This window comes from Gopherus flavomarginatus, chromosome 4, assembly GCF_025201925.1.
Source record: "Gopherus flavomarginatus isolate rGopFla2 chromosome 4, rGopFla2.mat.asm, whole genome shotgun sequence".
Classification (NCBI taxonomy): Eukaryota; Metazoa; Chordata; order Testudines; family Testudinidae; genus Gopherus; species Gopherus flavomarginatus.
In genome coordinates, this window is record NC_066620.1 from 146,251,324 (window position 1) to 146,267,745 (window position 16,422).

Below are 16,422 nucleotides of genomic sequence, written 5' to 3' on the forward strand. Positions count from 1 at the left end.
GTGTCATTTCAGCCAACTGTGGATTTTGTTATGATTGAGCTGTAACCCCTTGAAAGTGAGGATTTGTCGTGGAAATGCTGACACAACCTTAGTTTAAGCAGAGTGAATGGCATTGCTAGGATATATGTAGCAGCGAAGCGCAGCCTCAACTGGCACTGATCGTTGTGTACACAGTAATGGCAAAAGGGAAAATTCTCCAGGGCAATTGAATGGCCAGCATCAATTGTGAGTGCCTTGCATGTTTTTGTTGGTGTGTGGCTAGCGCAGTATGCTGTGTTATTCATTCTAAGTTAATCTTTCTGTGCTGTCAAACAAGTGGCCCTTTTAAAAAAAAAGGTGATCAGTGCTTTTCCAGATATTTGTATGGCAGGCAGCTACACAGCAGCAACTTCTGTAATCCCTTCTCCTGCAGTTAGAGCTACTAGAAAGGCTTAATAATATCCCAGAGGCAAAGATGAAACAGTATCTCCACAGCTACTGTTTGCTGTAGAGAGCTTTTGAAGTCAAGCTTAAGATGTCTTTATTTCCCTACCAGAAAGAATTTTTTGCCCTTCTTTACTACACTGTTGTCATGATGACGGCTTTCTACTTGAAAAATATTCAAAGATGCTGCAGCACTCCCATGAAGCATTAAGGAATGAGAAAGGCTTTTCATCAGGGACTGTTGGAATTGTAAGTACAGTTTGTGACTGAGGAAATCCGCAGCCATACTAGCAGCATTCTCAATTTGAAAACCCACATTCCTCCTTATCAGGTTTAAGGCAGCCACAACTTTCACTAGCATCTTACTCTTGGCTGTCCTGGTTTTTAACATTTATTTTAAATTAAGTTTAAACTTAATTTATTATATAGCTCCACACTTAGTACTCATTTTTCTTTGGAATGAACAAAACAGCTTGAGGCAATGGATACCACGATAAAACTGAGGGCCAGCTTGATGAAGAAGAAGGGCTAGTGTGGAGTGTATGCAGATGTTTGTGCTGGACATCTAGACAAATAACAGATTTTTTTTTTGTTGGATGTTCCTATATATTTTTTTTTTCTGGTTCACTCATTATGAACATTTTTTGAAATCCTGAGTGTACTGAAAATATTTAAAAATATTCAGATCAAGCAAAACCTGAAATAAAATATTTCATTTCATTGAGCTTTTTAAAACTTTTTATATTTTTAAGTAACTCTGAAGTAAGTTTCAAAGTGAAAATTTGTTTCAAACTGAAAAAATCAAAATGTTTGTCTTCAAAAATGTCAAAATAGTATATTTTAATTTTTTAGATTCCCCCTCCCCCAGAAACAATTTGATGAAACAGACACAAATTCACAAAATATTTCATTTGACTTGAATCTGCATTTTTGTCAATAAAAAGTGTTGGTTGAAACATTTCTCTCTGCTTTACCAAGAAGGAAACAAAACACAGGATCACAGCTCAGGTTTTGAAATCACCAGCTGAGTAAGACACTAAGAAGAGGTCTATTGAACTGCTGTACAAGGTAAAGTCAGCAGAGGATGTAGAGAAGAGTAATACATCAGGTTGGGTGCAAAGGAATAAATCTCTAGGTCAAAGTGTTTTCTGATTCAAGCCAGAGTAAAAATAAGGAAATATTTCACAATATTTAAATTGTCATATTTTTGGAAGTTATTCAATTCCTTCAGAACTATTTGGTGTTTATTTACAAAACTTGTGCAATTATCTGCATGCTGGATAGGAAGAATGTGCTTAAAATATTATCAGTGTAGCACACTGAAATCAAATGATCTGTAATGATTTACATCAGATAAAGATTCAGCCCACTGTGAGAAAGATTATACATTTATGTAATTATTTTTACATAGTTCAGGGCAGATACTGTTACTGTAAGAGCAGACAGTAAAGTGTATACAGTTCGGAACATACATAACAGTTATTTTACCTACTTTTGAGGGTTTCCTAGTAACAGCAGACAAGCTACAGAAAAATATGGCATATGATGGTTCCTATGTCTCACAAAATAAAAACCTTAAACATTATTGCTATTGTTTTGCTGCTTCATGCACATAAGTCAGATAATAAACTCTGACTGGATTTTGTCTATGTAAAAACTGAGTAGGGACCTCAAAGTTTGGTGCATTGTCTTCTGTGAGGAACTTGCCTGAATGAAAAGTGAGGGCTGTGTTGTGCATAGTTGCCAACTTTTACTTTTCCCTGGGGGTGCTCCTCCTGCTCTGCCTCCCTCCCCCAAGGCCCTGCCTTCACTCTGATCCTCTCCCAAGGCCCCACCCTTGCTCACCCCTCCTCCGCCCCCTTCCCTGAGAACCCTGCCTGCCACTCGCTGGACTCCGCTCTCCCCCAGGTCCATCCCTGAGCCATAAAACAGCTGTTTGGTGGTGTCCCCAATCAGCTGTTGGCAGCACCCTCATTAGCTGATCAGGAGCACCCCCAAACAGTGGCTGGTGGGTGCTGAGCACCCATTATTTTTTTCCATAGGTGCTTCAGTCCCAAGTACCCATGAAGTTGGCGCCTATGGTGTGGTGCCTTTGGAATTCACATGCTGAGGAGACCATCCACTGAGGGCACCACTCTCAGATATTTTTCTTCTCAAAGGAATGTGGGTCAGCTCCTTCCACAGCAGCATTTGCTTCCCACTTCCTACCATCATTCCCATTTGGTGAGATGGTGCATCAGACATGGAGAATGAGTAGAACAGCTGGGATGAGCAAGACTTGCATTGCCATCTTCCAGTGTCCAGTGTCAGGCATCGTGAGGAGACTAACACATACTCACCAGTGGGTTACACAAACAAAGCAAAAAATTGGTTAACTTCCTCAGGTCCAAGCACCAATAAGAGATGAGCCTTATGGGGTCGAGGCCCCATGCAAAAAGACAGGACCTTCATGTGGATGACCCTGAGACCCTAGCAGGTCTGCAGGCTTTGTAGGATAAAGTCCAGGTTCTTCTGGGGAAAAGGCAGGCAAAATTCTCCTTGACAAAATAATACATAATAAACTCAGAGAGGGGAACATCATGTCATTTCCTAGGTCTTATTCAGGTATTTCCATAGGGATATAACATAGACCTGAGAAAGGATTCCCTGCTTTGACCTCTTAGTGGGTTTGATCTTGATTAACCTCTGTACAGTGCAGAAGATATCAGCTTTTCTCCTTGGGCCCCTGCAGAGGGGCTAACCATGACCTGTGGGAAGCTCCCTTCTAGTGCCCGTATGGATAAATTAACAATGTACTCATGATAATTTGTCTGTAGTATCTATTTTGAGAGCAAATTCAAGATGTCTAAGAATGGGAATGTTTCTCCATTTCACACAGCTCGCAACCTCTTCAAAATGTGAGTAAGAATTTTGTAACTGGCGATATGTACCTTAAATACAGAATTTGCTGAGGGAAAAACCTGGAAGTTTAGGTAGCTGGGAAAGAATCATTAGGGGCTTTTAACATCCAGGAAAGCAGAGGGGTTTCCATACTCAGAGGCCATTTCAGGCTTTGACACTGAGGACACAATACATGTCTTGCTTTTTCTTCCTCCTACCTGATCTGGTCTGGAAAGATGATTTGAAATTTTTGCCAGGGTTTATCTCCCATTTCCTAGCCCCAGTAAACCTCAACCACAGCCAGCTGCCTATGACTCTGCTCCCCCACTGTCTGTCTTTTCATCCAACAGTGATGGATAAACACATTAACAGGATGCTTCTGCTATAATGTAATGCAAAATTAAAAAAGAAAAATAAACCTGCATGATATCTCCAGGATTATCTCCTATGGCACTATTTCTACACTAGGGTATTATAAATTTGTATAAATAGATAATAGATAGATACTCGTGGATTGTAGATTTTCCAAACACCTGCCTGCTGTCTAGACTTTGCTCATAGTTGTTAATCCTTTCTCTGCAGCTCTTCTAATCTACCTAACTGGGTTATAACAACCTTTCCAGCTATGAATAATATCCTGATACTTTGTCCTGGGCTGCTATCTGCAGCAGAATGTGTCCATTCGCCAGCCTTGCTACAGGGCTTCAGGTTTTCATGATTCTTTTCCTGACAAAGCCCTTCATTGTCCCTATCTCTGATGCTGTTTCTCCAGGCTCTGCTTCAATAATGTCTCTCTTTCTCTGATTCACTGTGGGCAGTTTAGCACTGTGCATATATGAATATACCTTTCATAAATACTCTCCCAGTTGGCCCACCCTATGCCAGTTGGAAAGGTGTCAGCATTCTGGCTGCTAAACTTACAGTGGCTTTTAGATAGAGCGACACATCACTATACTGCTCTATTTGTATGCAAACATATTGCAATATTAAGAGTTATTTCTTTATCATAGCACAAGGCAATACATTTTGGGGATTCATGAGAAGGTTAAAGAGATAATACTTCCATTTAAAAAAGCTTTTTGATTGATGATGGCAGATATTCATTTAGATATTCTAATGCATTTTTTTGTATATACTCCTAATGGGAATTGTTTAATCATTATCAGATTTGTGAATATATATCGTTGAGGCCTAGGGTGAAAAAGGAAAAGCCAGAAGTGCAGTGCGTGGGTGCTACTAAGAATTCATTAACTTGCTGGCAGCGATGGTACTTATTTTAACAGATGATACAACAGCTTCAGTAAAGTGTGGTGTTACTTGCATCTGTGTGAACATGTCTGACTAAAACTTTCAAACAACCGACTGGGTGTTTTCTAATCATTTCATTCTCCTAGTTCTCACTTTAAAATTCTCACTGAGTGAGATGTTACATATCATTTTGGGTGGTGTTAACTTAATTATTTCTTATCTATAAAGGATTTAAACATGCTGGTGTAGCTGGCATTAATTATTTAATAAAAGAGAAAATGATCTGTACATCAGGATGTACTCTAGCTTGAAGTAATTTCTTTTTTAAATCTTGTTCTGAACTTCATCAGTTTTTTTCTAGACTTCAAAAAGAAGTGCTCCTTACCTGAAAAATTGCTTTTAGACAAAGCAGGGATCAAAACAAAAGGACATGAACTTTATAATTAATGCCCTGCTTCATTTACTAATGCCTTCCTTGTCAGCACCTATCAGGTTTGTAATACTTCCCTATCAAGCATGAGAGGCAATATAGAAATGTCAAACCCTGGTGGGAGCTTGGAACAAAATGTCTATAAATAAAAAAAAAACTTTACTCCTATACTGAGATGTCAAAAAATATAGAGATCAAATGAAGATTAGGGAAGATCCATATTTTTGTTTAATAAGTATTACAAAAATATATATTTTAGCAAATTATTCCACCTGCCCCATCGAAAAGAAAATTCACATAGAGTCCAATCACTTAATTAACTCAAACCTTATTCAATATTTAAAAAATATATTTTCTTGGGTCAGGGACTTGTTTTGTCTCAGGTTTTCCACCTGCCCCATCGAAAAGAAAATTCACATAGAGTCCAATCACTTAATTAACTCAAACCTAATTCAATATTTAAAAAATATATTTTCTTGGGTCAGGAACTTGTTTTGTCTCTGGTTTTCTAATGAAGTGACCTTCTGACAGGTAGGCTTTCCAGAATGGCTGCATGGCGCAGCGTGCTAACTCCCATGAGCAATTGGTGCTATCTTTAGCATCAATAAACTTTCAACAGATTTTCAGTACCCAAGCATAATGACCACAGGGGCAGCATGATAACTGTCTACAAGTACATAAAGGAATGTTATAAGAGGAAAGGGACCAATCATTCTCATTAGGCAACAAGGACAGAATACGAAATAATAGCCATTAGCTCTAGCCAGAAAATGTAACTGTTAAGAAAATCATTTAATTTTTAAAAAGAAGTTAAACCATGAATTAAGATGTCACATTAGGCTATGTGATTGTCACCACTGGAGATATTCGAAGCTATATTTTCATACCCACATCTCAGGGAATTAATGTAGACGGCTATTCTGTGATTCTTTGTGGAAATTTCCATGTACTTTAATAGGAACTATTTAGTTCTGAGAGGCCAGATCTTATTCAAAACTCCCATTGTCTTCAATTATGCAGAATCAAGAATTAAAAATAGATCAGTCAATCTATGTGCACATACGCTCTTGAAAACTGAGGGGTTTATTCATTTTGTTTTTTGATTAAATGATTTTTTTGGCTAAAAGTGTCTTTTTTTTATCAAAAACAGCAACAAAAAAGTATTTCAACAGAAAAGTCAATTGAATGGGGGTCAGTGAGAGGGGGGATTCCAGGCAGCTCTAGAACATTTTCAGTTTCCTTCCATAAGTTTAGATTTTTTTTGTATCAAAAATAAAATTTTTCTTTAATTTTTTAACAAAACATTGAATTTTTCCAAAGAAAAACCCCACAACTCCAGTATGTGTCTTTTACAATCCTCACACTTTTATTCATATTCTAGTTAGGGCATTTCAGAAGCAATCATCAATTATTTCAACAGGCAAATGTTCCCACAGGGTTTGATGGGAATTTTGCCAGTGACTTCAATGGAAGCAGAATTGGGCCCTCAAATAACATGAGAGGTAAGATTTTTAAAAAGGGCTATTAAATAGCAACGTATCAATGATGTAGCACACTCACCAATTGTAAAAATCTGTGACTAATGAAATTGTATTGTATCTTCAATAAGTTCTTTATTATAAAAGATTTTATGCACCATATTTATATCTTGATTGTAGTTTCTGCTCCTATAGATTTCCTGTTTGTGGTTCATGCTGAGAGAGCCATTCTAAATTAATTGTTTAGTCAACCTGCATCTTGGTTAGTTTCTCTCTCTCCCTCCCTTTCTCTGTATAAACGTGTGCGTGTGTGCTGAGTTCATTGCAAACTTATTTCTGTTGCTATTTGTTTGGAACTGTTAGTCTGACTCTGAATATTAACAGTGGATGATTGAGCAACATAAGCTTCCCTTATAGAAAAACCACAAGAAAAGATTAATAAATCTTAAGATCCATCTTTTCATAAACAAATGAAAATCTATTTCAACCAGCTGTTAAATAATCCCCAATACTTAAGTAAATAAGAAAAGTAATGAGCTAAATTTGTCCTTCATTAAGTTAATTGGGTTAACCCAAGGATGAATTTGACCCAAGAAACTCCCATTTAAAACATAGTGTTAGTCTCTGCAATTATTTGTATTTTAAAAATGCAACATTTAGAGCTGGCCAGAGAATAACAATTATGTTTTGTGACAACTTTTGAAGTTTCAAAAATTGTTTTTATTTCACATTGGGGAAAAAACAAAAACCTTTTGAATGATCTCACAAAATAGACTTGTGTTGAATCATTTGGTTTTCAGAGAGAAAAAAGATTTGGTTTTAATTTAAATTTTCTCTCTGTAACCAGAACTTCAGAAACCTTCTTTCAAAACCATTATCAAAATGGATACCTCTCCATGAAATGTTTTGGCTTTGGCTATTTAGATGGGAAAACATTTAGTTGAAAATACTCCTACTAGCTCTAGTAACATTACCCTAAAATATGTCCTAACCCCTTTTTTCAGATGATCCTTAGATGGCCAAATATTTTGAATGATTAGAAGAACTAGGATTATCTTTCTATGTAGCAGTAATAAAGAACGTGCTAAAAGGCTTTTATCAGTTAAAACAGGATTACAGAAATGACAATGGCTCTGACGTCCTATATTGGGACCTGTTCTCTCTCCATTCTCTGATGTCCCTGAAGCCTTTCCGACTCTGACAGTAGGTGTAACTTCATGTGATTTTATTTATATTCCCATCACCAACACCACTACAGTCTTGTGCATCAAACTATTTACAGTGTTTCTGGCCCTTTCCCACAGAGTCAGCAAGGAACAGCAGTCTCTCTTCCTCAACATCTCAGCATACACTATGCTCAGGTATCCCTAATCTTCCTCCCTCACTGCCGTCCTGTGTCTTTTTTTATACCTCTCAGCTGATGGCTAATTGGTTCATCTACCTTTCCAGCCTGACAGATAATTAGCGACACACACTCAATCATTCTTCTCCAGAGAACTGATTGGTGCCCAAGTGATCAGAGGGCTGGTTCATCAGTTAGCTTCCAGCACGCTGTCACACCTTCTCATACCCATCTTCAATGGACCTGGGTTCTACATTGCAACAATACTTTATAAATATTGTATGATGTTTTAGATACATTGTATTATTTATGAGTTAATTAGGTAGTCTGCCATGTTCTGATTAAAATGCATTCTTATATTCAAAAGTTGGGCATCTATGCCTTTTGCTGGAGCAGATGGAATTGAGACAGTTCTGTCATACACTGCTATCATTATCAAAATACCTATGCAATTTACTGATTATAGGTTCTTGGATAATTTTCTCTCTGAAACTAGGCTGGTAATTTAATTATACAAACCACATTAAACTGACTGTTTCCCAACCTGAAACTGCTTCCAAGTAATGCAGATATTATATGCTCTGCATGACAAATGTCAAACCATGATCTCATATCAATGATGTGACATGATGACATAACCCAAAATGTGGCACAGCAGTATGGTAGCACTTTGTAAGGGTAGTAATAATTGAAATCAGTAAAAAGTAACAACACCTTGCAATTATACTGCAGTGTTCCTTTCATCTGAGGATCTCAAACTGTTTTTTTTTAAATATTAATGAATTAATTAAGCCTCTCAATGGCCTGTGAGGAAGAGGAGTACTGTTATAGCCATTTTACAGATTGGTACACTGAGGCACATAGAAGTTAAATCTTTCATCTAATATCATATGCCAGATCAGTGGTAGAGATTGGAACAGGTCCCAGCCCTGGTCAAAAGTCCCAGCCCTGCATCCCTTCCCAATATGAACATTATGTATTCCCCACAAAGCTTTGAACTCAGCCCATTATATGGTCATAACTTATATATTAAAGAATGTGAAGATCTAGTGGGGAAAAGCACTATATACAAGCAAGGTATTATTAATTATTACTATTATTACTTTATTTTATTATATGTATAATTGGACTAAACATATTAATGTGCTACCTGTGGATTCTCAAATTGCAGTGCCTAGGAATACACAGAATTGAGAGGTTTGACTTACTGCTACAATTGGGCACAGGAAGCAATAAAAGTTTAGATGGGTTTCTGAGTATAGTAACGAATCAACATAAATGAGAAACAAGCCGTTTTAACAGGGCTTCCATATAGCATTACTAAGACAGTAAGTTTTTTTTGATTATGCCAGCAGTCAAATTCAAGTCATGTAACTAGGTAAATTCAAGTCAAATTCAAGTTTTATAGGCAGGTAGAGTGCAGGCTTCTCTATAGTGGAATGAGGAGGTAATGTCGCTACTTCTATTATCTTAGGTACTTGTTTGATTAAAAGAAGTTTTTTCAGCAGCCACTCACATAAAAGTAGCTAAATATGTTTCATTATTTGAGGTGCAAACATGAGGTTGGGCATCAGCCTCAATTGCATTTTGGTAGCCCTTAGAGGGCTACCAAAATAAACTTATTGGAGATGGTTCTTCAGATAATATATTCACAGTCATTTCCTTATATCACAGTCATTGTCTACAATGCTGAGATGATAGAACTATAGCGTTTAGCACAAGGACCTAACAACAGATCTTCAGCATGATATCCTTATGGAGATGAAATATGCAAAAAATAAAAAAAATGATTTGAACATCTGCTATTGAATTCCTTACTAATCTGCCAAAAAGAATGCTTGGGATTGTTTTTAGCAATAAGAAAAATACACAGTTAGTTGGAAGACATTGATAACACTTGAATGGAACAGCTCTTCAGCACTTTGACAAGATGAGTTACTGTACAGATGGCTTCCGTCACCAAGTCTTTGCTGTTTACAGTGCTGCAGGTGGTAGAATAGGAAATGGAGTAAGCAGAGGAAAGGTTAGGACTTGGTGTACCTCACAGAAGTTAAAATCTGTCTCTGTTGAGTGTAGGTCCTTACCAGCACTGTCCCCTAGAGCTGTGTGAAAAAATTTAGCAAATACAGCGGAAATGGTGAAATTAGTCTTTCCACTATTTTGTTGGGTGGTGGGGAGCATGTAAACACTCTACACTTTGCACTATAACAAAAGAGGAGACCTTGGAACTGTTGGGAGGGAGCGTAAAAGCTGGGGGGGAAAGAAAACAAATACTTCATAAAACCTAAGTCCCCCAGAGTGTGGGTGGGGTAAGGGGACAGTTTGCCCCAAGGCCCCATTTAAGAGGGCCCCCAAACCAAGTGGCATTGTGCTCCTGCATGCCAGGTTGCAACACCCAGAGTGGGAAGCCAGGCCCAGTTCCAGATGAGGTTCAGGACAGACTTGTTTTTCAACAGCCTCTGCCCTGGGGCTTCCCCTCAGTGATAATTTTTTTTGGAAGAGTGGGGGAGTTTAGTTTCAGATTTTGCTCTGGGTGCCAAAAAAACCTCTGTTCTGCCTTTCAAGGAGCCTTCGGACAAACTTTGGTTCCATGTATTACCAATGCATGGAAAAGGGGTAATAGGAGCTGGTACAGTTTTCTCCCCTTCTGCATTATCTACAACAGTCCCTCAAAAGTAATAACATTTATTGACTCCTCCTACTGGCTCGGGAGACTTGGGTATGGCTATGGAGAAACTGCTCTGGATAGTATAGAGTCAGTTAGAAGAACCCTGAATTCTATTGTAAATGGACAGATAGTTGAATGTTGATCACTGCAGCATTAATTCTGTCTCTGTGGTTTTAATCATTCAGGTAGTTTAATGTACTGAGTAAATGTCCACAGGGACCAATGTCAGCTTGATATCAAATTAAGATATGATGCCATTTGTTGTGTTAAGATGGGAAAAGAAGAGAGAGGATTGGAAGATTTATGTAAGCTCTGGAATCTTACAATGATGTCCTGATATTGCTCTGATGGTGATTTCCCATGGAAACTGTGTGTGGTTATATATCAGACACCATGCCCTCTCTCCCACAATGGGCCAAAGTGGTGTACTATCTGCCATGAAAATTTATTATTCTATTATTTCCTCTGTCATGCAAATTTCTTATTTTATTATTTCTTCTTATTTGTCTGCTCTTAGACTCTCTAAGCTACACACTTTCTTTCATCCATCTTTTGATTCCATTTTTCCCCCTCAACCTAGATTCTGCGAATTGCCTCCCATGGGTTGGTCCCTGAGCCTGTGCAGAACACTATGGAATTCTGCATAATGTAGGAGTATATTTGTATGGAGCAGCTTGCAGGATTGGGGTCTAAGTGTAGACTGTGGTTTTAGACTTTTTACTTATCTGGGGGCCAATTGGTGAGATGCCCTTACTTAACACAGGGATATACAAGAAGTCTCTCCGTACTGTACAAAGCTGTGAAAGAGCCATTCATAATTGTAGTTCCCAATGCTGTCAATCCCAGGAGTTAAAAAATCATGAATTGGTCCCCAGAATCATGAGGCTGGTTTAAAAAATGATGAGTATCTGAAAATAATAAATAATATTTGTCTTTTAGGTTTTTTAATAGTTAGGGTTCATGTTTTCAAGCTTTTCACTGCAACCCTGAGGGCAAGTACAAACTGAAAGAAAGAAAAAAAGAAAGAAAGAAAGAAAGAAGACATGACTCGAGGATCTGGGTTTGAAGAAAAACATTACCTGTTGTAAGACTCATGATAAAATCACAAGGTTGGTAGCACTGCTCTTGCATTGTGGAAAATGCAGGACTTCCTGTTTACAATCCTTGCTCGATGAAGTAGAATACTGAAAAGAAAGGAGTGAAGGATTGGAACAAGGCAGATTCACCAAACACTATGGGGAGCAGTCTGCTCCATCCTACACATATGCCACAATTTAACCCTTACTCTTTTCTTTTTTGTTTCCATCAATAATGTACCTTCTCTTTGCACACATTGGGTGAGTGTTCGGGCACATGCACATTTAATGTGAGTTTTGCAAAATCAGAAGACTACAGGCCAAACTATCCTCTTTAATCTGTCTGGCAAATGTTATCTCCAGTCTCTCTCTCTCACTTTTCCTTCACTGAACTCTTATTCATGTCACTTGCAAGGTGAGAAGAATATTATCCTGGGATTGTGCATGCTTTAGCACCTGGTGAGATGATGTATTTTCTCTTACAACAGAGCATGGTTGTTCCCTGTACAATGATAAGAGATACTTTCTAAATCATTCAAGTATCTAGGAATTTATACTGTTGGCTGACAACTGATTTAGGCAGTGAGGCCCTGATCCAAAGCCTACTGGAATCAATGGAAATCTTTCCATTTTATTGACATCATTGAGCTCACTCCTTAAAGTCAAAGAACAATTATAGCTATAATTACAAAGAATGCTATGCGTGTTTGTGCACAGTGCCCATATTTCTGCCTGCCCCTTCAGTTATGATGTAATTCTGAACAGTGTAAGTATGACATTGTGGGGAAATTATGTTTAGAAAAACTCTGGAATCGGTATTTCTGACATAGTAGTATAATTAATGGAAGTAAAGTCTAGCTGAGGCAACTTCTTTTTCTTTAAGATTTATTTCATTCTTTGCTCTTCTTTTGTTTCATCAGGATGGATGGCTATCTGAATGATTTTGGACAAAGTTTATTTAAATATTGTATCTGACTTTCTACAGCTGTTCACAGATGAGCAATATAGCTATTAACAGCAGAATAGAATTATATGAATTGGAAACAGAGTATTTTGTAGTAACTGTGCTTGAAACAGTGGTTATCCAGACTATGGAATCAAGAGTCTCAAATTCAGACTTTAAGCCAGGGGTAGGCGGGCAAACTTTTTGGCCTGAGGGCTGCATCGGGTTTCATAAATGGTATGGAGGGCTGGTTAGGGGAGGGGGTCATGGCCCGGCCCCCACCTCCTATCTGCCCCCCTGTTCCCTGATGGCCCCCCGGGACCCCTGTCCCAACCATACTCCCTGTCCTCTGACCACCCGCAGACGCTCGCTGCCCCATCCAACCCCTCCTCTCATTCCTGACAACCCCCCTGGGACCCCTACCCCATCCAACCGCCCCTTCTGCCTGTTCCCTGACTGCTTCTGGAACCCCTGTCCCTGACTGCCCCCTGCTGCCCCATCCACCCCCCCTCCTTCCTGACTGCCCCCCCAGGAACCCTGCCCCCATTCAACCCCATTCGCCCCCGACTCCTATCCACACCTCCAATCCCTGACCACCACCCCGAACTCCCCTGCCCTCTTTCCAACCCCCCTGCTCCATGCCCCCTTTACAGTGGCTGGTGGTGCTACAGCCGTGCCGCCTAGCTGGAGCTGGGCCGCATCACCGCCACCACCACAGAGCACACAGACTGGGCCAGGCTTTGCAGGTGAGCTGCCCCAGGATCCCACAGCCCCGCTGCCCAGAGCATTGCGACAGTGGGGAAGCAAGCGAGTTGAGGCTGCGTGGGAGGGGGAACAGGAGGGGAGGGGCTGGGAGCTAGCCTCTTGGGCCAGGAGCTCTGGGGCTGGGCAGGATGATTCCATGGGCTGGACGTGGCCCGCGGGCCATAGTTTGCCCACCTCTGCTTTAAGCTGAACATACTTAAAGTCAAGATATATTGCACATTTCAGTTTATTCAATCCAGAATATGTATACGCTGTTGCTGGCACCGAGCATCTCAGCCTGAATAGACAAACTTGTGCTAGCTCAGCTTGAGCTGACCTGACTGCCTGGGTGGCTAGCCTGAGTCTCCCTGAGACTCACAACACCCACATTACTATTTTTAACATGTTAGATCAATGCAAGCTAGTGCAAGTTTGTCTTCCCAGGCTGGGAAGTTCATTCCCAGCTGCAATGTAGACATACCTCCAATGGTTTAAAACAACAATGCCATTATGAAGCAATCTTAACAGCTAATGCCTAGATTTACTCCTTCAGCTAGCTAATGAGGGTTTGGGGTTTTATTTTATGTTTTGTTATGTCTAAGGCATTCCTTGGTCTTATACCAGCAAATTATTTTGTACTAAGTTGAAGAAGAGAAAGATAAGATCAAACTTTTGATGTTTTTAGTTGAAATAATAAAAGTGCTTCTTCTGAGCTGGATAATACTGCTTGCAGAGAGATGGCATATACAGAAAGAAGTAAACGAACATAAAGATAACAGTTAAAACTCACTGTCATTAATAAAGTCTGAAAAGGTAGCTTTTTATTATTGTACAGCAGAATCCAATAAAAAAATGGTTCCCCTCAGGCATCTAAAAGGCCATTAAAAATAGATTCATAAACTAGTCTTAAATGCATACTCCCAATTAAAGAGAGCTCTCTAGTTTCTTATTATTGGAATTTAGCTAATGGAATTATTTCATTATTATAATTTCCAGTAGCAGTGTAAATATTGTACATTTCTCATGCTTGTGGTCTAAATGTTGTACATGAGTAGTGCATCATAGAGCAAAAATTAATGAATGTGGCTATCAGAGAAGTTCTTTCTTTAGTTGAAGCCAAATCTACAATAGCCATGTTAAATTGTGAAATATTCACACTGTCACTATTCAACATGTAATTACATAATAGGCACTGTGGAATAACAGGATAAAGGTCTAATTGGTTCTGTCTCTGAAGCTGCAGTGTAACTATTAGCACTAGGCAAGTGGCAAAAGATCGAGAGAGGTCAGCTCTGATTAGACCAGAAGACGCTGAGTACTTATCTGAAGGTCATTCAAGCCTCTGAATTCTTTCATCCTTCCATTTCATTTTCAGACTTCACTCTCTCTTCTCAACCCAGTGAGATTTTTCTCCCTTATTTTGACTGAATCCTTTCATTACAAGGACCCTCAATTCCCTCTCTACTACTCCCAGTGCCTTTTCCCCAGCTAGCCCCCTAACCTCTCAAATCCCAGTCAAGACCCATAATCCACAGCTCCTTTTATCTGGTTTCAACACATAGTCAGTTGTGGTAAATTTTTATGTGAGGAATTTCAGTATTGGCAATTCCTCTGCGTCTGCATCTGCCCTTTTCCAGTCTCTTACAGGTTTTTACTTTCCCAACTCAAGAGTGCCCCAGAATGCATTGCCCTATATTTCTCCTCCAGCTGTCTATGAAAAATCCATATCTGACCTGATCTGAATATGACAGATGGCCCAATAGAGATTGCCAGACCTCCTGAGACAAACTGCAGCAAAAATGGGACGTCTGTTGCAGTTCACCACTTATGAGACCTTTATTCTGAAAATGTTATAACAATTATGATTGGAACAGCTTGGCCATTTCAAATTTTATTACCAATTAACCTTCACAATCACGTAATTATTACATAGATAGCTACACTGTATTGTCCTATTTACCATATAATAACCAGCTAGACATACAGTAATTTTAGTGATATAAAAAGAAATTATTTTTTAAAAGAAAAAGTTCCTTCTTTGCTCTTCTGCTCGCCCATGTATCTTGTAAATGTTCTGTATGGAGGTTATTTATTTAATATAAAGAAACACATTTAAAGATGAAATTACAGAAGCAATTGTTGTCAGGATACCAGCTAATTTCTGGTTTATTTTGTGATACTGTGAGACACATTAGAAGTGTGTAAATGGTCTGTTTTAAATTAAAGACTTCCATCCTGTAAATCTTGCAAGGTCTGCTAAAAGCACTGATCCAGCTAATATATTTTGATGTTCCAGGTCTATGCATTGGCAAAAATACTTTGAGAACAATATTTCATTTGGCATTCTTAATTAAATAAGGGGCGGGAACAGCCCATTCCTTCTTTCCAGAACTTTTCACCATAACAAGAGAAAAAAGAAACAATAAGTGACTTGTAAGAAACAAAAAAGCTGAAAACAACAGAAGTTAAGAATAGTTTTCTTTATCAGATTGATTAATCTGATAATAAAAGTACCAGACAACTAGAAGAAAGCAATAGGCAGCTAGCAGCAGCCAATTGCAAACTTCCTACTTTAGAATACTGTAGCTGCTTGCCTCAGAAAACTGTAAGGGGCCACTCACCAGAAAACCATACTGGGTAAAAGGTTTCCTATCAGAAGACAACTCTTCAGCAGGAAAGAGCAGAGTATAGATTGGGATGGGCAAACCTTTAGCCTGAGGGCCAAATCGGGGTATGGAAATTTTATGGCAGGCCATGAATGCTCACAAAATTGGGAGAAGGGGTGCGGGAGTGGGTGAGGGCTTCAGTTGGGGGTGCAGGCTCTGGAGTGGGGCCAGAAATGAGGAGTTCTGGGTGCAGAAGGGAGCTCCGGGTTGGGGTGCGGGTGTGTGTGTGTGTGAGGGCTCTGGTTTGGAGTGTAGGAGGGGGCTCCAGGCTGGGAGTGAGGGGTTCAGAGGGCGGGAGGGGGATCAGGCTGAGGCAGGGGTTTGGGGCATGGGGGAGGGGTGTGAGGGCTCTGGCTTGGGGTCTGGGCTCTGGAGTGGGGCTGGGGATGAGGGATTGGGGTACAAGAGGGGGCTCTGGGCTGGGATCGAGAGGTTCAGAGGACAGGAGGGGGATCAGGGCTGTGGCAGGGGATTGGTGTGGCGGGTTGGGAGTGCAGGGTCCAGGCGGTGCTTACTGCAAGCTG